This window comes from Rhinolophus ferrumequinum, chromosome 6, assembly GCF_004115265.2.
Source record: "Rhinolophus ferrumequinum isolate MPI-CBG mRhiFer1 chromosome 6, mRhiFer1_v1.p, whole genome shotgun sequence".
Lineage (NCBI taxonomy): Eukaryota > Metazoa > Chordata > Mammalia > Chiroptera > Rhinolophidae > Rhinolophus > Rhinolophus ferrumequinum.
Genome location: NC_046289.1, coordinates 97,234,056 through 97,242,897, shown reverse-complemented (window position 1 = coordinate 97,242,897; position 8,842 = coordinate 97,234,056). Strand labels below are relative to the sequence as shown.

The following is an 8,842-nucleotide window of genomic DNA, read 5'->3' as shown; positions in this document are numbered from 1 at the left end:
GTCTGCAGCCGAGGAGTCGCGCGGGGCGGGGCCGCGTGCGCGGAGTCGGGGGCGCGCGGGCCGGAGCTGACTAGAGACCCGGCGGCGGTTGGTTGTGGCTGCTGAGAATCTATCCAGGACCTTAAGAGGCGGCGGCGGAGGCATCCACGGCACCGGCAGAGGCGGCGACAACGCTTGAGGCGGCGGTCCAACGCGTGCTCTCTGGGCGGGGTGCGGCGGGGGATGTGCCTGCCCAGGCCGGGCGGAGTCTCTCTGACAGGGCGGGGGATGCGCGGCGGCCGCTCGCCCGTACCCTGAGGCAGCTGGGCCCACCCTGCCGGAACCGTCCGACCCTCGCTGGCCCCGGCCTCTGCTGACTCCTGCGGCCTGACCCTGGGGCCGAGGGTGGGAGGCAGTTTCCGCCTTAGAGGAGGGGGCTGTGGTGGCCACCGCGGCGGAGCCCGAGGTAAGACCCGCCCTAGCCGCCCAGCGGCCCTGCAGCCCGGCTCGGCCCACGTCTCAGTCTCGTTCTTGGGCTCCTGCGGGGCCCCCTGGCCCCGCCCCAGCGGAGACGCCCCGCGAGCGGGTCTGCCCTGGAGCCTCCCAGACGCCCGATCACTGCCCGGGGTCCCCAGTAGACCCCACCCATCATATCTCCATTGGCCAGATATCATTCCGGCCCTCCGGGTAGTCTGTCACGGACCCCCACCCCCACCCCCAGCACACCCCTTTAGAATCTCCCTCGGACTCTTAGGACCCTTAATGGAGCCTCCAGACTCCGTTACATTCGGTGAGCTGACCCGATCACAGTTCCTCTGAGACCCAGTCACCGCTGCCCCCTAACCCACTGCGACCCCCAGGTCCTGGGCAGGTCCATCGCTGCCCACTCACCTTCCCAGCGGATCTTCCCCCCCCCAGCTCGCTCACTGCCAGTCGACTATCTCTTTCTCCACCCAACTGGGCTTTCAGATAGTAGTATATTGCGTGATGCTCTCACCTCCCAGTAGATCTGGTGTCAGCTCCCCTTTAGACACCATCAGACAGCGGTTTCTCTCCCCACCCCTCTTCCCACAGACCTTCTGTACTTATCTTACTGGTCGTGGTCCTTTCTTTGGTTGAAAGGTCTTTGCCATGAAATGTTGAAGGGATGTTTGCTTAGCCTAGTGTATTCCCCCCAGTGGGGCTTAAAAGGACCAACTGACGACACCCATGTTTGGAGCGTTTAGTCTAGTGGCTAAAGAAGGGAGGGACAGAGGGAAGAGTAGGAAGCCCAGGGCGGGAGGTGTGTGTGCAGTTAAAAGGTCACACAGAGTACTTTTCTGTTGAACGTGTGAGGTGGTTCAGCTCTGACATTTTAGGAACCTCTATAAGGATTAAATCACATTCCACTAATGGATGTAACTGTGTCTCCATGTAGTATCATTTGCTTCACTTTTTTGCAGATTTCTACAAATCTTTTGCACTGTTTTTGGAGGATACTGGACACTTTTATTTTGATCTGCTCTTTCTGAATTTGCTGGAAAATTAAGATTTGTAGCTTTCCTTAATCCCTGAAGTTTTCAATGTCAGTAAATTTCTGCTACCTGGTGATGCTGTCTTGCTTTTCCAGGGAGCAAGTACAATTAGCACGCAATGGTCACTGGTGCCACCGACAGCTTTCTTAGCAGTAGTAAAATATTGAATAAAATGTTGTTGAAGTTGAACTCATGAACTGTCAAGAAGAAAATGTAATGTTACACCAAATGATCAGTGCATAATTTTAACTTTGGTATAGGGATGAAGTACAGAGAGGTATTTGTAGTCAGTATATTTGAAATTTTTATTTTGTATGTGTGGAACCGAGGAGGGGGAAGTCATTAAAATTATAAGTAATAATTAGACATACTATAAAAGCCAGAAAGTTCGAAAGAATATGCAGTAGAAAGTTTCTGTTTATCTTCCACCCATTTTCCCTTTTTAGAGGCAACCACTATTGCCATCCACTGTGCCCTTCCTGCGGTATTTCTAGCATATATAAGCCTATACATGTATATCCTTGAAACACAATTCAGACAAATGCTTGCATACTGTACACTTGTGTATAGCTTGTTTCCCCCCACTTAATAATAGATCCTGGAGCTCATGCAACAACAGTACATGTGGTAGTGCCTATTTACTGGCTGGATAATGTTTCATTTTGGTGGTCTTCAGGTGTTTTCAGTCTTTGCTTTTGCAAACTGTGCTCCCTGCTTTTCTTTTAAATGTATCAGTTGTTATATATATATATGTTTAAGGAGTTTTCAGGATTTGAAAAAATGTCCTGATGATTTTTTTGTGTTGAACCTAAAAAAAGATATAACTAAAGTAAATTTCATTGAACTGCTGAGCCTCTGTGGAGTAACTAACATTAATGGTGATTATAATATTTATCAAGTAAATTATTGAAGGTTTTAAAGTAGGGGACTGAAATGTTCAGATTTGCGTTTTGACAAGGTCACTCTGGCTGCAGTGAGGAGGGTGGACTAAGGCTAAAGGCAAGACTATCAAGAGGGCAGTGCAGGCAAATGATAATAGTGGTCTGGATTTGGGTAGTTAGGACGTGGTGATTTCAGTGGATTTGGGATTAGGGAAAGGGTTCGTAGAGGGTATGGTCTAGGTTCTAGCTGTGCCTTTCATTGTGCTGGGATCCATGTGAGGCAGGAGGAGGATTTTTATTTTCGTTAAGAAAGAGGAATTCAATTTGTGACAAGTTGGATTTGGGTGATTATACTTCTTCTGTCAGATGTAGATGGCCAGAAGGCAGCTGGATTTGTGACTTAAGCTCCTTATCAAGTTCTGGGTTTGTAGTAATAGATTTTGGAGGAAAAGGGTATAGATGAGAGGAGAAAAGATTGTAGGACCCAACATTTGCAGTACAGGTAGAGTTGAATGTCTAAGTTAGTAAATTATGTGATTAAGTCTTTAAGAAATGTTATTATAGTTTAAGCATCAATAGTGAGGTTCACTGTCCATCCTGTGACTTATTAAACATTTTTTTCCCCCTTAGTTAACATTATTGGTATACAGTTCATGAGGGAAATGGAGTGAACTAAGATTTTTTTTTTAAAAAGTAAAACCTTAGTAGAAATTGTTGGTATAAACTCTATCTTTCCTAATCATTTGGATTATACTATTGTAGAAGTTCACTTTTCAGTGTTTGCAGAGAAGTGCAGGAGGTTTGAAATGTGGTTTGCCAAGTATACTAAGTTTGGTTTGCATGATTTTTAGTTGTATTAACTTAATTTAAAATAAATATCAGTCAAAGAATTTTTGGTCGTGTTTTAAAACCGTAGTATCTACTAAATGTATTTATTCCTAAGTCTAGAGCTGCTGTATAGAGCTCTTGCTTCTACCCCTGTAAATCACTGCTAATGGACATCTCCACTTGGATTCACGTTTCACAAGCTCTTCAGACATGTACAAAAAAAAACTCTTCTCTGCCTCTTTTCCCCCCAAAAAAGGTGGGGTAGAGTGAGACAAACTGCAACAAGATTTTTTCTTTTTGATTTCCTACCTTGATGATGAAGCCTTCAGGAACCTGGGAATCACCCTCCTCTCTGCTCTATACCTTGCATCACTGAGTGCTGCACGCTCTCCCTTAGGATACGGCATATCCTTCCTTATCGCTGTTTTGGTTGTCTACTTTCTTTAACCCAAAATATCCGTTGGGCTTCTGTAATGCTTTCTAAGTGGTTGTCTCGCCTTGTCTCTTCTGCCTCTTGTTCTGCCATACCATCCAGTTCATTCTCTGCATTGCTGCCAGAGTAAGTGTTCTGAAATGCTCTTTTAGTTAGGCTCTTTTATTTGCAAGGAAGAGACTCAGGTTTCCTTAAGCTTATTGAAAGGAAACCCAGGAAACAAGGAAACCTAGGAAAAGTTAAACAACTTGGTCTCAAGAAGAACAGGAGCATAATAAATAAAACTAGAAGCAGGAAAAGACAGATTTCACTCCTCTAGTGCTGTACTGTGAACTTGTCTTAGCTACTCTTCCTGTTTCTTTTTGGCTTATGCTTTTCTCTCTACTTCAGTCCCCCCCCATCTCATAGCTTCCATTTATTTCTAATTTTTGCCTCCTTGTAACTACTGTTCATTCAATGCCAACATGGTTCCCCCTGACTGCTATCTTTTTAACGTGAGCTCCTGTTGTAAACTTCTTCCTTCTCCCTGGGATCTTCTGGTTTGACTACCCAAGAAATAGTCTCTTTGGCTCAGCCTTTTTTCTCATGGACTACTAGCAAGCCTGTGTACTTTGGTCATGTGACTGCTCTTGGCCATTTAGTGTTGGCTGTGTGTGTATTTGCGCGTGTGGATGTGGAGCAGGACCATAATGGTGAAAAGCATGGGCAGTGTATAGGCTAATTTCTCATAAAATGGGGTTGCAAACATGGCAGGCACCATATTGACATTTATAGTACAAATGCAAATATAATCATGTCCTTTCCTGTTGAAAGACCTTCAGTGCTTTCTCATTGCTTTTAACGTAAAGCTGAAACTGGAGCATGGCACGCATATGAGATCCTTCATGATATGACTCTTACTTCTCTAGGCTTTCCTCCATTGCTGTCTGCCTTAAATTCTTTGGTCCACTCTTACTGAACGTAGGCTTCTCTCCTGTCTTTGCACTCTCTGTTCCCTTTCTTGTCTTTCCCTTTCCCTTTTCTTTGCTTGGTTGGCTCCTGTCTGAATTTCAAGACTCAGTTCAAGTGTATCTTCAGGAAGCTTTTCTTTACCTCCTCCAGGTTAAGTTAGGTGCTACTCCTGTGTGTACCTATAATGCTTGCTTCTGTGGTAGCTCTCCAATGAAATTCCTAATCACTTGATTTTCTTCACCGGGCTTCAACTTCTTTGGTATGAGCAATATAATCAGGCAGGGTTTTAAATTGAGTATTTAAAAAATATATATAAGCTTTTTATAAATTGTACTGAAAGGTACACAGATCAGTGAATTTTCACCAAGCAAACACACCAGTGTAACCAACACCCATGTCAAGATACAGAATATTACGACTCCATAAGCCACCTCGTGGCCTCTTCTAGTCACTAATCCACTTCAAAGAGGATTTAATTTTAAATGGGAAAACTCTTTAACATAAAGATTTCTCTACATATTTTGTGAATATCTTTAGATATACAAGAGGCATAGGTATTGCAATTTTGATCCTATAGAACGAACCTATATAATCTACATTATGTTATGGAAATGGAATTTTGACATACTTTTATCCAATAGACAAATTCAAAATCACATAATACTAATATTCTGATACTTAGTTGTGGGATGTTTGTTATTTAAGTAGACTTTCTTGTTTGTTTAATATTTTAGAATGGCAGAAAAAAAATACGAGAGAGCAAAGAATATTTGCTTGAAAATAGCCTATTTTGAGTGGTGAACATGCATGAGATGGGTATAGTAAACATGTAAAGCACTTTTCAAATGGTGGTTGGCCTCTGGGTTTTCATGTGAATTAATGTTGCTAGCATATTTTGGCAGTGGGGTCATCCAACGGGCAACTGAAGTGTAATTTTACATGTACAGTGAGGAAAGGACTAGCTGTCCTATGTCATAGACAGCTGGCTTGCTAAGAATTGGTTCTTTTTTGCAACTAGCAATAATTTTAGAGTGTACTTTTTCTCAGTTTTGATTTTTCTTAGACTTTTAAGATGATATAGCTCTTTGAATTTGAAGGTATTCTTTTAAACATACTTTTTCCATAGATGGGATTTTCTGTCTGTAAATATTTTTAAATCCATTAAGGCCAATTAAGTGGAAAGCATATGGATTTTTCAAACCTGGATTTCCAGTAGCCCTCAATTCAATTTCCAGCCTCATCACTTGTGAGCTGTCATTTATGGAAGAGTCATTTAAATTTCTGATCTTCAAGAATGTTCATCTTTGAATGGAAATATTTACCTCAGAAGATAATCATTAAATACTTTATGTAAAGGAATAGGTACATTGTTGATTCTCAGTAAGCCAACCTTTTTCCCCCTTGAATATGTCTATTTCTTGTTATGTTTAAATGAGATCAAGAATTGAAAGAATTCCGTTGTGTGGCATTTAGAATTAAATGGCTAATCAAAGTTTGTTGCTAATGGAAGTAAATCTTAGAAGGATAGTCTGCTAGCTGTCTTTCACATGTGATCATATTTTTCAGTTCAAAAAATTTCAAAGAAATGCTTTTCTGTATGTCTTAGTATGTAAGATTAATGGATGTTAGAATGTAGTTTGATTCAGTGTGGAGGTATCAACACAATGTTCTGTTTGCCAATGGCAAACATTCCTTAAATCATTGACAGATTGTAGTGCTATTGCTGTGTGTAGTGTGTAAGTATTTGTTTGAGATCTGTTTACTTATATTGATCAGATGATAGTGGGCTGACTATCTCTGGATTTTTTGTTTTTTTAATGTAGGGTGAAAGGTCTTCAGGTGATTATGCATATGTATTTATAAATGATTTTTTAGATCATATTTTTTTCTTAAGTTGCTTTTGTAACTCTACCTTCTTTTAGTTCTCTCCCTGCCCACCTCCTGCTGTTCTAAATAAAATTTAGAAGATACTGAAAAGTTGAAAGAGTAAAACAAAGGAAGTTGCTATATTTGCCACCTAGATTCAGAAGTTAACAATTCACCATCCATATTTTGCTTTAGGATTCTCTAGTATATGTGTGTATGTATATTTTCACTGAACCTTTTGAAAGTGGAGAATATTGTGACATTTACCTTAGAATACTTTAGCATCTATTTCCTGAGAAAATTGGTATTCTCACATCACCACAGTGCCATTACCAACACTTAAGAAAAATAACAATTTCCTAGTATTTAATATTCACTCTATATTTAAATATTCCAATTGTCCTATAAAATGATGTTTTTCCTCCCCTTCTTCTGCCTCCTCCCACCCCACTCCGGTTCAAGCCGTTGTTCCGCAGTCTAGTTGTATAGGATACAGCTCCCTGGCCCATGCTGATATTAGGAGCCTTGTGCTCTCCCCCCCTCCCCAGGCAGTCCGTTTCTCCGGTCGTTGGACGGCTGCTCACAGTAGCTCATGGTAGCTCTTGCCAGCTGCCGGCCACTCACGCTGGCCACCGGCCAGTCATGCTGACCACTGGCCACTCATGGCAACACACGGCATCGGCGACAGCTGTCAGCAGTTCACGCTGACCTCCGGCTGCTCAGGGCAGCCCAGCTCCAGGGAGAGCTGTTGTTCACAATCTTGGCTGTAGAGGGCGCAGCTCAGCTCACTGGCCCATGTGGGAATCGAACCTGCGACCTCGGGGGTAGGAGCATGGCGCTCCAACCACTTGAGCCACCGGGCTGGCCCTAAAATGATTTTTTAAAACTAGAATTCAATCAAGATTTTGAATTGCATTTGATTATCTTTTTAATCTCTTTAGAAAAGGTATTCAGATTTTTTTGACTAAGGCCAGATCTTGTAAAATGGCCTGTTTTCTAAGAGTTATCTGAATGTTTCTTTGTGCTTTTGTTTAACTTGCTCCTCTGTTCCCTGTAAATCCTATAAACTGGAAGTTATACTTTAAAGGCTTGATTAGATCCATATTAAAAAATTTTGGCAAGAATACTTAATAGTTGATGTTATATTTCATGTTATATTCTATTGGAGGTACACAATGTCTCTATTAGTGATGTAAGTTTTATGAGGTTTAAGGTAGTGTTTGTTATATTGCTCCTTGTAAAAGTATACTTTTTCCTCCTACGATCATCTAGTACAGTAATCTGTGGGGGTGATGCTTTGGTACCATTCCATTCTTCAATATTTTTTTTACCTAATAATTTTACCATCCTTCTTTGAGCCTTAGACAAATCAGTTATTTAACTGAAGGTTGAAAATGGTGATTTTTCTAATTCTGTAATTAATTTACATTATTAGCTGTGATTTTTCAGTTAACAAGAACTTTATAACCTTCATCAGCTGCGATTGAGTAAATAAATGCTTAATTCTTTGCCATCTAATTTTAGAGTAAGAAGTTGGTCTAAGTCATCTACATTGGCAACAAATGAGTTTTTTGTGGTCTTGGATTTTATTTATTGTATTACAATTAATAATAGAGACGTTGTTGTTATTGATGCTCAAATTATCTCAAATAAGCGAGGACATTGGGAGACCCTTCAAGCAGACTCCTGAGTTCTTTTTGCATAAACCAACGATTAGTCTGAGTGATTGCCTTACTTTTGGGTACAAGATATCTTGGCTCACTGTGACTTTTGCTGCTTTAGACTAGAATCAGCAATTTCTCCAAGGAGCTCTGTCTCCTTATTGTAGAGAATGATATTTAGAAATCAATATCTGGATGCTAAGTGTGCTGCTTTTTATAGGGCTGTCATTACTTTTAGGCCTTGTCAGGAGGGAAAAAAAGCATGAGGTCATATTGATAATTCTAATTCAAATTTAACATTGCAGTTTTCTTTCTTTATCTTTTTTTAAAAAAGTTACTTTAGTTTTAATCTTTGCATTGAAAATCTTAGTTTTTATTAACATTGATAGATATTTTTTCTAAGTATACCAAAAGTAGTTTCAAAATAAATAAAACTATTCATAAAGTTTAAGATTTCTTTGCATTTTATTTGTCCTTAGAATGTATCCCACTAAGGAAATACTTATTAGTACTATATTCAAAAATTATTTGAAATTCTTATTTTCTCAGTGTGATTTTACCAGTGTGATATGTATTTAGGTTCATTTGTTTTTCATTTTAGGGTTTGCTTCCCGTTTTTTTGATTTAATTTACCCTTTGAATATGTAAAACACTTACATAGTTCAGAAGGAGAAACCAAATGAAAAGGTATATGTAGAAATCTTATTTACATCCCCTTCCCTCTACTCT

The 8,842-nt window shown here is 40.5% G+C and overlaps 1 protein-coding gene across 10 annotated transcripts in view; it reads left to right on the top strand.

Annotated features, from left to right (window-relative positions):
- Positions 1-59: 59 nt before the first annotated feature.
- The window catches only part of MYO9A (myosin IXA), a 251,933-nt gene continuing 243,150 nt past the window's right edge, over positions 60-8,842 (top strand). For all 10 annotated transcript variants that reach the window (XM_033109669.1, XM_033109671.1, XM_033109670.1 and 7 more), the window contains exon 1: positions 60-445. The gene's annotated coding sequence lies outside the window, so the exon portion shown is untranslated. The remainder of the gene's footprint in view (positions 446-8,842) is intronic.